Genomic DNA, 14,892 nt, shown 5'->3' on the forward strand with positions numbered 1-14,892 from the left:
GGAATGGTAATGATAATATTTTGTTTGTATTGAGCGGTATATATATTCTCATCTAGATCATTTCATTCTCAGGGCATGGAATCGATCGCAACTGGACTGCTACAAACAGAGCAGTCCAGTTGCGATCGATTCAATGGCCTGAGAATGAGAGGTAGAATAAATGTTCCACATAAACCAGGTTTAAGCCAGGTAATTGCACCATGACTGCGTATCACCGGAAGGCAAGCGTATTACTCTGTGTGGCGTGCTCAAAGGGGGAGAGATGGAATGGTGGAACAAACCTTTTTATAGGGGGAAGGGGGGGGGGGTTTGTTGTAAAAACATCATGTACTGGTTGTACAGGTTTCTAGCTTGTTTGAAAAAGACATACCATAACTAAAAAAATATATAATAATCTGTCAAATTCTGAAGGTGCTGGGGTTCAATTTATGGGTGCTTGAGCACTCCAAAATGGGTTTGAAACCTTGTGGATGCACACTCTTGTAGTGTGTACATATAGGCCGCTACACCCTACTATCAGTTTCCAGCATTTGCCAGGGGGGCGAGGGGAGGCTTGAAATTCCATACATTATGTATAGGTAAATCTTAAATAATTTATTTGGACAATGCAGTTAAAATACTGTACATTAAACAGATACAATTCAGCACTGTTGATAAAAACAAATAAAAACCTCAAATGTGCACATACTATTTCTTATATACCTACATAAAGTAATTAATTAATTGTTTTGATACATCAGTTTAATTAAAATCAGCATTACTGTCGTTTTGTGATCCTTTTTGTCTCAGATTGTTTACCCAAAACAGGCCTAATGTGACGTCACGACACACCTCTATATGGTAGGGAGACAGCTGGCGACATACCACAGATTGAGCGGTCTTTAGACCAATGAGAGAAAAGCTCGTTCGCGAGTGAAGAGCCGTGATTGGACGATGGGGGATTTATAGTATGTATAGATATGTCGTGTGGCTCTACAAAGGGGGCGGGACACTGGAGAAGCGCTTGTCCAGCTACGTTGAGTCGTCCAAGACTGGACTAATGCTCCGTTTCGTAAGGACAAATGTAAGTTGTTTTGCGCTTTAAGCGACGTTTGCACTGTCCGGAGAAGTGTTCCAACACCCAAAGAGCATTGGCGTTTAATTCTTTAGTCATTTCGGTTCTGTTTAAAAGTAGCTTTCGGGCTAGACAAAAGTGTGCTAGCTGCTATTACCGCTCTCTTTAGCGGGCTGCTATATTTTGACACGCCGTTCACCGGGACAATACACGCAGCCCGTCAGGGTGTAATGTCACTGCCCGGTGGCCGTTTCACTGCCCTGCCGCTCTCGCTATATGGATACGTGACGTGACATTCTCTCGGACTGCACTGTTGTTATTGCTAGCCCCAAGGGGCGAGCGAATCCGGTTGACGTCCGTCTGTGGCGCTCGCACGCTTGCGTCTCGCGGAAGCCAACTTGGCGTCTTTTGACCACGACGGCGTATTTCAACTTTGAGGCACCGGGACGGAACGGTGCGAGCATTCTTTTGAATTCGCCTCGGGAGTTCGGCCACTACTACGCCGCGTGATATTATGTCAAAGGTGAAGTGTTGCGTCATGTGCAACTTATTTACCCTGAATGTGTCACAATGCTTGTGTGTGTGGTTATTTTATGTTTTATTAAAAGCATGCATGTTGAAATCTCAGGATCAAGGGGGCGTCATCGGGGCTAACGCGCCTCCCCACCACTACCCGCTCCCCTGTCCCACCTCCATGTTGACTGACCGTTACTCTGCCTGATTCACTCCCCCGTTTTCTTCTCTGTTGACAGTTTGGTTTAATACCGAGGAAAAGTTTTTCACCGGGGAGAATTCCTTAAGTCATTGCCTTCAACTGGCTCGGAAAATTTGGCCACCACAACATTTTTGCTCCCTTCCTTTTTTTCATCCTCTTCCTCTGCTACCACTGCACAGCGCGAACGTTGATATGCCACATCAGGTAAGAGAAATCTCGCATACACGCACGCGCACGCACGCACGCACGCACACGCTTGCTGGGTTTATAGTGCACGCTGTTTTGACGCACATGGTCCGAACAGCATCACGCAGTCGAGCCTTCTTTCTTTGTTTCCAGGCTGAAGGGAGAGCCCCGCGTGGTATTTCGCATTGCAGATACACACACACGTACAATTTCCAGCACACGCTAGGCCAGCACCGTGTTGTGTGTGCGTGTGTGTGGCTAGTGTTATTGTTGCTTCCCTCCACATTCCACACGTGTGTGCGCGCGCGCGTGCAGCAGGGCTGAACCGCGACTCTGCAAATGAGAAACACTAGTAACAACCAGCTGCGTGGCTGCAATTGTGACTTGAACGTGTGAAGAAAATAAAGGGGTGTTGCTGCTAAACAGGCACATTGCGCATGTAGGGTAGGTTGACAATACCCTTGTTTAGATGAAATCTATTCTCTTCAGAGTCAAAATTGTTGTCATGGTCAGGACACTTGTTTTTATGATTATCTCGACTTCAATGTTTAAAACGTGTGACGGCAAAGTATTTTCGAATTCGATCCAGTATTTAAATAATTGATAATCCTGTAGTGTGCAGTAGGCCTAATATTTGTTGCACAAATTCCGGTTTCCCTAAAATGAAAACACATTTCTTCATGAACTCCTGCATACATCTCATTAAATAAATGATCTTTTCTAAAAAAATAAATACAAATTAAAAAAAAAGCGGTGTGAAAAATTAACTCATTGAATACCAGCCATTTTTTATTGGAGCCCCCTTCAATACAAGCCGTTTTACTGGATTTTGACTGATCTTGCAAGGCCCACAGAATATTGTGTTATATTGCTATATAAACATGGAACATACCAAAGGAACAATTAGACTCATTTCTTTCATCAGAAAAAAGAAGTGTATTTCTATCTTTTTCCATTCTTTAGTTATCAGCGTTAGAATATAGCTAAGTTTTGTCGAAATTCCAATTCTGAGGTAAAAAAACCGTATAAAAAGAGCTTTTTGTAAAATTGCATTGTAAATTTTAAGCACAACTTGGACTTTAACTACCATTTTTTCTTTTGTGACAGCTCAAACATTTAAATAAAGTTTTAGTGCAATAAAACAACGTTCCAAAAAGTGCTTTTGATAAAAACAAACAAACAGTTTGTGCAGGGGTTGACTCAGTGATGGCAAAATCGAAACTGTGTTTTGGTACATACCGGAACCCAGGCGGAACTTGTGATTAGAATCGCGTTCCTAAATCTGCCTCAGAATCAGGATGTCACGGGACAGTTGCCTTTCGCGTTCCATTACGCCTCCAAACGTCACATTAAGTGAACATGTTATCCCTTTTCTAAAATTTTAATACGAGCATTGCACCATATTAAAATGTCTTAAATCTAAAATAAATCCAACCTTAGTATACTTTGTAAAATTGCCATGGCTGCTGCTTCATCGACTTACATAAGAAAATGTCATCGACACTCTTGTATGCGGAAGTTTGGTCAGTGGTAACGCACCCGCACAATGGGCTGAGAATAATAATGCAGGTAACCCCGGTTCAATTCCCGATCCAGGCTGCATGTTTTTGCAGGTCATTCTTTTTCCTCTTTAATACTTTCTGTCAAAACTTAAAATGCCCTGTCGCAAAATAAATAAATACAATCAGATAAATAAAAAAAGCCTTTGAAATGTAGCCTACAGGTTTTTGATTAAATGTGATAGTACTGGTTTTTTTGTCAGAGCATTTAAGTCATGTTGAGAGGCAAAATTAAAAACAAAGTATCTGCAACAAAAAGATCATTTGTTCTTCTATACTTATTTCTCTCTCTTATGGCGTCCATTACAATTACAGTATAGGCCGATTGCAAGTTGTGTAAATTAGGTGATGACAGACAGCCAAAAGTTAATTTCCTTACTGGGGAGCTGGCAACAATGCTCTACTGTTTGATTGTAATATTTTACAACTGACCACCAGATGTCGCTGATATTTCGAACGTTCCAAAAGATCGATTATTTTCGTGAATCAATTGTTCCAAATGATTTGATCGTTTCAATGTTCCGTTTTTGCCACCCCTAGGTCGACGTGACCGGCAAAATGAGCCGTTAACCCTGCGGATCATCGCTCGACGGTTGCTCGTTGCGTTTGTTTGACGAACAAAGCGTCATTCCTTGACGTGCAGCAACTCGATAGCCGCCGTTATGCTTTGATGAGCCGATGAGGATGCTTTTTTTTTTTTAAGCCAAAAAGGTTGAACTGTTTTGTTCTGCCAATTGCTTATTTTCTACTTGCTCCCCGCTGCTCTACAACACGCTAGTATTGACAGACCATACTCCCAGTCCCAAGCTACACTTCCTGCTTCTTTTCTTCTACAACAAGATTCTTGCGTGATACTGGCTGATCTTATACTTGCTGCCACCTGCTGGTTGTTTCTTTTAAATAACATTGCAGTCCTTCAGTCAGATGCTGCGCCAGACCCTCCTGTACACTCTTGCATAAAAAAAAAAGAAGCTCATGGCGTAGTGATACGTCATGTGTACGCAGCGACTATGACGCTTATGACGTATTGATACGTCATATATTTCGTGTTTCCGCACGGACATTCATTGCTGGCGGATGGCAGAGTGGAGCTAATTCAAACTTAAACACGGAAATGTGACGCGCCTGATGGCGAGCCGAACTGCTCGATGGTCCGTTGCTGGAGGTAACAACAACACAACTTTAAATAACTTAAAAATGGCGTGATTACTGTGGGAAATTAACGAAAAAGAAGGTGCCGTAAAGTCAAAACGACGTAGGTCGCATACGACGTAACTCGAGGACTCCCTGTACTTATACCAATTAATAGGAAAATCTGAGAAACTTAATAATTTTGCAGTGGTCGCTTAATATTTGACAGAGCTGTATATTTGGAAAAATAAATGATTTTCAGGAATATTAGTCAGCATTGGACTTGTAAAACTTTTTTCTCAATATGCTCAGTCTATTTCTCTAAGTTAATGTCTCTTCACCAGCCGATGGGTGGGAGTTGGGGTTGTAAGTTATGATTACATCTGCCATAGATGTTCACTTTTTATCACTATTTTCTCAAAACTCAAATACTCTGTATATTTGTTTTCCCTTTTAGGCATTTATTATATTTTCTCTACCTTCTATGAATAATGCATGAATCTCAATGAAAAAAGTCAGACACTGAATGGGATATTGCAGTTTGGTGGTTATCCAAATTAGAATTGTTGACTTTGGCGCAAGTCTGCACTCTAAGTGCTATTGTAAGTTATAATGGTGTTAAGGCGTGACTTGGTTGAACCAAGGCGGTGGTGTGGCTCAGTGGTAGAGTGGTCACCTCCCAACCTAGAGGTTGGGGGTTTGATCCCGTGCCATTGTGACCATGTCGAAGTATCCTTGAGCAAGACACTGAACCCCGCAGTTGCTCTTGATGCTGTGTCATCAGTAGGTGTGAATGAGTACTTGAATGTAAAGCGCTTTGAGGGCATTGTTAGGTGGAAAAGCGCTATATAAATGAAGTACCACTTACCAATGCTGATTTGTGCACCCTTAAATGATAATTGAAAGCTCCAAAATTCCAGTGGCAATTAAACACAATTTTTCCCGTAAGAAATAATGACAAATGCCATTGCTGCATTCCAGCGCTAAACTCTCATCATCTTTAAGCACTTTTTTTTTTAATGTGTGCAAGTAATTTTAAAGATACCATTACCTCTCATCCAGGTGTAAAACAAAGTTAAACACTTACAATGAATTGTTAACTGGCCTTTTGGCAAGTATGATGGATACCCAGCAGGAATGGGATCACATGCTTTAACATTCTTGACTGTCATACAAGTAAAAAAAATAAGTTAATCACAGCCTATATTTCACCTGTCTTTCATTATTATTGCTGACATATTTTTTGCAATATTGTACCTATTTTTTATTAAACTATGGTCCCCTCCAAAAGTATTGAAATGGAAAGTTCAATTTCTTTGTTTTTGTTGTATACTGACATTTGGGTTTCAGATCAATATAAGACAAAAGTTGAGAATTCCACCAGCTTTTTTAGATGTGTTAAGCAACTCAGGATAAACCACCTTTTGCTAGAGCCCACCCACTTTTCAAGTGAGCAAAAGTATTGGAAGATGTGACTGATGGGTGTTGTTATTGCTTCGGTGTTTGATTGATTGCTAAAACATTAATGCACATCTTTGGCTTTTGGTTTCACATGTGAAAACAGCATTAGCTGTTTAACCTGAAGACCAGTGTGCTGTGTACGGGAGAAAAGCAGACCATTTTGAATCTGACAGAAGAGGGAAAATCGATCAGACCTATTGCACAAACATTGGGCATCGACAGTACAACATTTTGGAATGTCCTGAAACGGAAAACAAAACTACTGATGTCCTGAGCAACAGACATCGAACAGGTCGGCCAAGGGTATTAACAGCAGTTGATGACAGAAACATTGTGAGAGCTGGAAAGAAACACGAAAAGACAACAGTCCTTGACGTCACTGCCAACCTCCACAGGACAGGGTAGGGGTGAAGGTATCCACTGCTCAAAGAATATTTTGAGAGAAGAAAATAAACAGGCCATACCACAAGATGCAAACCACTCATCATGAAAAAAGAATCAGAAGGCCACATTGGATTTTGTAAAGAAGTACAGCGATGAGCCACAAAGGTTGATGGACTGATGAGCGGAAGATTAACCAACCAAAGTGATGGAAAGGCCAAAGTATGGAAAAAGAAAGGATCTGATTCTGTATATGATCCAAAACACACAAACTCCTCTGTGAATCATGGTAAATGTAATGTCATTGCTTGGGGCTTGCATGACTGCTTCTGACGAGGAGATTGAAGGAACAAGCCCCCAGAAACAAACAAGAACTAAAAGAAGCTGCATTAAAGGCCTGCAAAACACTTCAAAGAAAGAATGGTGAAGTCAAAGGCTTGATGCAGTTGTTGCAAGGGTTAGCAGGGGTAGGCCACCAAATATGTAATGTTATTCACTTAAAGTTCATTTAATAATAACAATAATACACTTTTGTTCACTTGAAAAGTGGGTTGGTTCAAACAAAAGGTGCTCCGTCCTAAGTTGTTTAAGTATGTAAATATGAAATATAAACTGGAATTATCGTTTGCCTCATTCATCTTTTGATACGAAGCCCAAATGTCTTAAGCATACAACAAAAACAAATTACTTGATCTGGCCATTTCAATACCTTTGGACGTGACTGTACTTCCATTCTATGCTTGTCATCGCAGTTTTCCTTTTTACCATCTCTATTACCATTGTGCAGTGACATCACAAAGAAATCCAAGAACAAAGAAATCCAAGACAAGTCAAACTGTAGCAATAATCGTTTAAATTAGGTCTGATAGATATGCTGAAGTCTTGCTGGATGGTGTCACTTCACTATGGTGTTCTTTATAGTAGATGTTTCTCCCACACATTTCCAGTATTAACACAGTGGAGCTCCCTTGAGGCAGTTTCAATGCCGACTGTCAAATTTCTACCATTTCTTTCATAACCGATGGTCAACAGCTAGAAAACAAGGGGGCACAATCTATTTTCTTTGACGAGACTGGCCTCACTCAGGAGCGCAACCAAAACAATGCTGATTCATTGGGCCATACTGACTCACCCAATTAAGTTTGATTGTAAAAATAATTTTCTGAAATTTGTATTTACTTTTAGTAATGTACCTTTCTTAGTCACCAGCTGATGTTCTGTTTTCCACCTCATTCTTCTGGACAGGAAGTATGTTGAGCAATGAGATCAATGGCTATCAGTTTCATACAGTATGAACGTTACACAGTGGTCTGATGAAAAGTAGGAAAATGAAAAGAGATGTTTGACACAGGTACCGTTGTTTGCCCAGGGGAGATTGTCATGCATGTCAAAAAAACAACAACAATTTTTTTGAAGGTGTAGCCTACTTGTATGCCCCCCCCCCCCCCTCAAAACGTATTTTTATCAAACCGAAATGCATGACAATAGAGAATTCTTGCCTGGAGTTGTGAACCGTCGGTGTGGTTGTGGACATGGACACACTTTTACATTTGGGTGCATTTGCATGATAATTAGTTTCACCACTTAAACAATAACATCGTGTTGGTTTGTTGGAGCTCCACAGAGCATGGAAAGCCAAATTAGTTCACTATTGAACCAGAACTGAACTGGCTCTGAACACCAGCCCAACCCGCACCGAGGTTGTTTGAATGGAAAAGATATGTGTTGCTCAGGAGGTTTGTGCTTCGTGGAGTTCCAGGCAGGCTGTAAACTAATAGCTGATTGTTTTGATAATTCTGCTAATTGTCAAATGTGCATAAATCCACGACTTATGGACAATACATACAAAGACACGCTTGCTGCTTTTGTATTGAGCTCATTATTAAGTTCATGGTGCGTTGTTGCTGTCCCATGACAGTGTGTGTTTCAGTTTCATTATGTTGATGCTTTATAACTTGAGATGGTACAGCAGATGAATTGTTTTGAATTAATTATTTGAGCATTGTTGACTAATATGTTGAGGTGGCTTGGGCATCTGGTTCGGATGCCTCCTGGACGCCTCCCTGGGGAGGTGTTCCGGGCATGTCCCACCGGCGGGAGGCCCTGGGGACGACCCAGGACACGCTGGAGAGACTAGGTCTCTCGGCTGGCCTGGGAACGCCTTGGGATCCCACTGGAGGAGCTGGTTGAAGTGGCTGGTTAGAGGGAAGTCTGGGCTTCCTTGCTAAAGCTGCTGCCCCCGCGACCTGACCTCGGATAAGCGGTATAAGATGGATGGATGACAAATATGTGTTCTTGGTATAAACACGTCTAAACTGAAGTCGTTAATTTTTTTATTTTTTTAAATTTACTTTTGGCAGTTGGAGTATTGGAAAAAGAGTGGAACCTTTTAAAGTGAAACGTCCCAAAAGTCATACAATTTTGGAGTTTCAAAATGGTGGGGTTATAACCAGATTTGGAAACTGAACTAACCTAATATTACATACTACATAGTAAATAGTCTAACTGCTGTATGAGTGAAACATCTGAAATCAGTCAATTCCGTAATTTTTTGGGATTAAAATAGTGATGTTATATACTACACAACATGTAGGTAGAAATATTTTGGCAGAAATTAGATGCTTCTCGATTTTCTCATTTAATGGAGATGTCTACTAAAGATGTTGTAATGTCATTGCCACGCGTAATAAATAAACATCTGCATGGCTGAATTACATATTCAATATCAATATGTATTGAAATTGACACATGATCAATATTAATACAAAATGTGTTTGATAAATTGTTGGATAGAAAAAAATCAGGAAGCAAACTGACCCCACCTTTTGTGTGAGATAAGAACTCTTCCCCGCTTGCATGTGGTGAATAGTGGCTTTTGACGACATCTTGGTCAGATGAGCGCAACCTGAGCATCCAGACTGCAGTCCCAATGGATACATATCCTATTTATATCCACCTACGAAATAGCCCCCGGGTCGGATTTGGAAGTAATTACAATTGTACTGTTCACATTGCAAAAAATTAATAAATGGAAACGTCCCCAAAAAATTTAATTGACCTGCATTGTGAACATAGCCCAATTCTTTTAGTTGTGTTGGCTATATTAAAATTCAGTGGGCTGTTGCCTAATTAATTATGGCCAACCACAGTGCATCGTGGCAGTGCGTCAGCCCAGTCCCCAAGCAGGAAAAACCTACATGGTTACGTTCGTAGAACTCGCGGTCATCCAGCGATGACCCTGAGGTAGACTGACAGTGTGATTTTTATTTTTAATTTTCATTAAATTTACCTCCATGGTGATGCTATGCGACCATACAGCCGCCACAGAAATGTCATTTGTTGTGTCTGTGATAAAGCTTGTGTTGACAAAGCCATCCTCCATGAAATGTGCCTGAACACAGCACATTTCTGGTTCTAAAATACTTCTGAGTTTTTCCCAAAATAAATTTAGGCAGCATATTCCTCAATTCTTCTGAGGTTGGCAGCTGATGCAATTTTTTTTTGCTTGGCACTATACGCTGGTGCGTTTTCGCCACTCAGCCATTTTGAGTGGGTGTGTAGCAACCATGAGGTGGGCAGGTACTTGAATAATGAGTCTCGAAACGTCACAATGGTGCTGAATTCAATTGTGCTCATTTTGCAGCCCTTTTGCTTTTCAATTGCATGCAAACAACAAACCTCATAGATGTCCAGCTTAATAAACTGTTTCAGAGTTATTTTTTATGCCTAAAACAGCGAGAAACAATGATTTTGAATGGCATTGGACCTTTTAAGAGGTGTGGATGTGTATTTGTTCAGGTTGTGGCTTAAATAACCACACTTAGGCAGGCATGTGATGAACATGTTCAATTTTTTTGCTATTCTGTTGTCGAGGTCATCCTTCCTTGTAAGAATCCATGTTGAGTCATGAGCTAGGACTCCCGATAGGCTGTTTAAAAAAAACAAAAAAAAACTAGCTGTTTTGCAAGTCATGTATAAAGTCCAAAGGCTGGTTAGCAAAATTGACAGAAAATGTGCTTGGACTGTGTTATTTTTTTTTTCAGCTTTATCAAGCATTCAGTCAAGTGAGCTATTTTATGTACGAAAGTTGAATTACACCATTCATATGCCAATACTGAGAGACTAGATATTCTAACCAATACGACAAAAGTATCTTTAACTTCACAAATAGGAGGTATTAACTACTGGAAATCTTTTTTGGTTTGTCGGTTGTGGCTTATTGAGCAGTTTAAAAACCATAGAGCGGAAACACTAAAGCAGTGATCAAGTTTAGAGTGAAGGTAAAAGAGGAAGTGGCCAGACTTGAAATAACAGATGACTGTGGTTACAAACAAACCACAACCATTACATAACGATGCAGCCATTTGTAGTACCTATGATAAATATCAGAAAACAACATGTTGGGAAATTCTGTTACTTTCATTTTTTTTTGTCTTTGTGCTACACAGCAAGGTAGAAAAGTAATTGTAAGATGTACTGTACTCACACTTGTAGTTGGCTTAAAGATATTATATCACGGTATTTTTAGCCCTTCCATAGTAACTATAGGCATATAATGATTAAATCTTACCTCTGACACCATGTCATTTTTTTATAAAATGTTATATATTAGGTATTTTTCTGGCAATTTTTCTAACTTGGAAGTAAAACGCCCGGTTCAGTAAAACCCCGCCTCTCCCCGTGTGGTTGCCGCACCCCCCTCGTCTGAGTGCTGCGCGCATCGCCCACAAAACTCTGGAGCGCTGCATTCAAGCACTAGTGGCCACGCAAGACCGGCCAGCCCTTGTAGTAAAACCGCGTCTTCTGTAAATGTGGAAATTGGATGGATGTTCAATTCTTCAATAAACATTTGAAACAAAACGGCTCCTTGCCGCAATAAATCATAGTGGAGGAGAGGGAGGAGAAGAAGGAGAAGAAGAAAAAAAAACCTCAGTGGAACACGAATCGGGGACCTACTTACAGGTTGAGCTCGCTAACCGCTACACCATTCGTTCAGTTATGTTCAATAGCGCAGAAATTTGTCAGCTACGTAAACTTTCTGGGAATTTAAGAAGGCCAATTGGTATTGCACTTTGGCATTGCAAATTGATTGCTTTGAATTCATTTGGACAGAATGTTTACTGATAAAGGCTACTTTTATCATTATCTTGCGAGCATGGGGGCTTCAGAGAAAGTGGGCATGTGTTTAGGCGGTGCGGGGGTGGGTCCGCACCTGTTGACGTCACAGAGTGAGTTCCCACTTGTTTTCTCTGGTTGGGAGGGGCTCGTGCTCAGAGAGCAGAATGACCTAGAATTTCTCATAGAGGGGCGAATGGAGAAAAACACCACGTCGGTGAGGAATTAGCATTTTAACATGGCTAAAAGCTTTTATGCGTTTCTTAATTTTCACTTTACTGTCCCTTTTAAAGCAGTTTTTGTGACTAACAGTGCGGTTTATTTGGTCAAGTGTGCACTCTATCATTCAAACTCAGTGCACACTAAACAGGTGGACCAAGACTGCTCGAGTGTGACTTCCAACATAATTTTTGCTGGTAACTTTTGATCAACTGATTTCAAAAAATTTGAACATTAAGCAAACTAGACCAAAAATTTAATTTTAGGGCCCCGAGTACGGAACACCAGACTAGATTAACAGCTTTCCTTTGTTTTTTGTTTTTTTACTACTCTCTTGTCCACTTCATTATTCCAACCGAATGTTGGGACAATTCATGCACTTGAAGTTATAAAGCCTTTCAGGAACTGGCCATATTGAGAATAATAAATCAGCAATAAGGAAGTAAAGAAGCAGATATTATTCTACTTTATTGCATTCACATGTGACTGCTAAACCCTCTAACAGTGTATAATAGATTCCTTATGGGAGGCAGCTGTGTGGTAACAACAAAGGTAAATGTACCTGAGGCTCTGGTGTTGTGGCTGGTAGGATTAGGTCTCCTTTCAAGTGCCCACTGTAAGGGGCTTGGCGAGATAAAACCGAAATAGCGGCTCACCTAACCATTTAAGTAAATGGCTTGCCATGCTTAAAGGGCTTCCAGAATCTTCAGCTTTAACTTCTAACAGACTTGCGGTGGTGAACAATGCCAAAGACCATGCATACGGTTTAGAGGAGCTTTAACGGAAGAGCTCCAGTTAGGGGCTCAGTTCCCACGAGGCCAAGAATGCGTTCACCACAAAAACCTCCTTAGCATTCTCAACAGGATATGCTGCGCTGCTTTAAAGCACTGTTACAGTGTTGTGCCAAGGTGTTGGATTTCATACACAATAATACATTTATTACATTTAATATTTAAGCTTTTCTTTTTCTGTCTTCCCTAGATTTTCAAATTTTCGTTGCATAAAATGTGTTTGTCCAAAAAACGGATTAACTGCTTTCCAAAATTTGAAGACATAGATATTTGGCTTGTACAATATGGAAGGTGTGACATTGTACATCATATTTAACCGGACATGATTGATGATGTTATTGCCTGATGTGTGCTTATTTTCATTTTTGTGGAATTGCAGTATGACACCCATCTAAAAATGCCCACTGAAGATCTAGCTGGAGACGATCTGAACTAAGGCTTTTTAATCAGCCTGACGTGACAGTTGACTTGCAACATGTTTTACTGCTGCAGTAAAAGCTCAGCTGGTTCATTAGTGCCGCCACTCAGAGCATGTGTGCTTGCACTCAGCATTAGATATTTCTGTGTCTTGATACTTATAACAGAGATTAGAAAATACTATGTATTGTTATGTCTGTTAGGCATGCATTTACCTCGAGGGGTAGCATGTGATTCTGCCTGTGAGTGTCTAGATGTGAGATGTGGTCAACAGCATTTTCTGTGTGAGTGTGGACTAGGCATAGGCCCATATCTTATTTTAACGGTATGATAACCTTGAGCAAAAATATTGCGGTATCACGGTATTGAATTTACAGCTTTTATTTTTAAACAAAATATAGAATACAGCATTTGCTACAATAAACATTTGCCATGCTAAGGGAAAATTCCTAACTATCAAAACAAATGCTGTAAAGTGGGCAAAACCTGCAGCTCAACAATAAATGAATAATGAAATATTTCTGATTGGGCACAACATCAAAATTAAACTGAAACGTGCAATTTGTATAAAGTATTAATCTACAACACAATAAACATAAAAAAATACAATATTGATTCTGTCATTTAATGTTGATGCATGAGTGTTTATTTTCTGCACAGCCTCCATGCTGTTTTTTTATTTTTTTAATAATGTCACAATTTTGAACTGATTTACAAAATGGTGGAGCCCTTAAACAAAATTATAGACATATCGGCTACATTTAATTTGAGCACAACAGTAAAATTAACGATTTTGCAGAAAGAGTAACACAACATCTGTGATGTGAACATGTTAGCCATGCTAGTTAGACATCTCTCAGCCTCGATAGCTTGTTTAACAATAAAAGACACTCTACTAACTCATAGCGTTATGTTAGTTGACCTTGAATTTGTCAAATTTGATGGGTGGTGCTCTTTGGCAGCCACTCTTCTGAAGCACGTTTTGCAAATAGTATAGCCTTACTCCAAGCCACTCGGTCGCCATTCTTTTTTCGAAAGCTGAAAAATTCCCGACTTTGTTTGGAGGGGGGGGGGGGGGGGGGAGTTTGCTTGGTTGGTTTACCTCCTTCAGCCATCCTCCAGCTCGCTCAGTGCTCGCGTTCTCCTACCTCAGGCGAGTCATATAAAACGCTCTGTGTTGTAGTCAATGTTAACATGTCTAGCCATGCTAATTAGCAACGTTATCATCGATGGTGAGCCGCGGTAGCTAGATTAATTAGCAATGAATTCCCCGAAGCAGGACGCGGCCAGCCCGACAGTTACGTGGTTGGCTGCTGCAACGAAGGCAGACTCACGTGACGTAAACAATAAGACGAGGCTGCTGCTGCCCGCGGCTGCACAACGCTGGTGCCCATTTCAGGCATACGCTTCCAGTCGTGGCCAGGGCTAAATAACTTACCGGTTTGGGAGGTTCTAAAATTTTTTGACTTTTATTATCATGATTTACCGTAAAACCGGTTATCGGCACATACCTAGTGTAGCCGCTGTGTTTGTATATTTTACAGTTCTCCCAGTATTCGTAGTGGCTGACTTGCTAAATGCGAAGGCAAAAATTTGCTTTGCATCTTTTGTCTACATAGCAGAAGTCACTAACTGGCCGTTTCTCAATATCAAGAACACCGAGTACGTTCTTGTGATGCAACGAGTAGGGTCTTGGTAAGCCCGGTCTCAAGAATGTACTTCCCAAGCACGCATATCTCGCTGCCGTTATAATTATTTATCATTATTATTATTTATCATGTGACTTGCTTTCAATGAATTTGTACTGCTACGTTGATGTTTCAAAATGTTTGTACAACATACATCGGTTAAAAACCTTACTTA

At 40.5% G+C, this 14,892-nt stretch overlaps 1 protein-coding gene across 2 annotated transcripts in view; it reads left to right on the forward strand.

Moving 5' to 3' along the window:
- The first annotated feature begins 961 nt into the window (after positions 1 to 961).
- The window catches only part of LOC147178492 (vitamin D3 receptor A), a 65,180-nt gene continuing 51,249 nt past the window's right edge, over positions 962 to 14,892 (forward strand). For both annotated transcript variants that reach the window (XR_015094058.1, XM_086068319.1), the window contains exons 1-2: positions 962 to 1,063; positions 1,807 to 1,973. The gene's annotated coding sequence lies outside the window, so the exon portion shown is untranslated. The remainder of the gene's footprint in view (positions 1,064 to 1,806; positions 1,974 to 14,892) is intronic.

This window comes from Leptonotus elevatus, chromosome 2, assembly GCF_054856555.1.
Source record: "Leptonotus elevatus isolate MCC_2025b chromosome 2, RoL_Lele_1.0, whole genome shotgun sequence".
Classification (NCBI taxonomy): domain Eukaryota; kingdom Metazoa; phylum Chordata; class Actinopteri; order Syngnathiformes; family Syngnathidae; genus Leptonotus; species Leptonotus elevatus.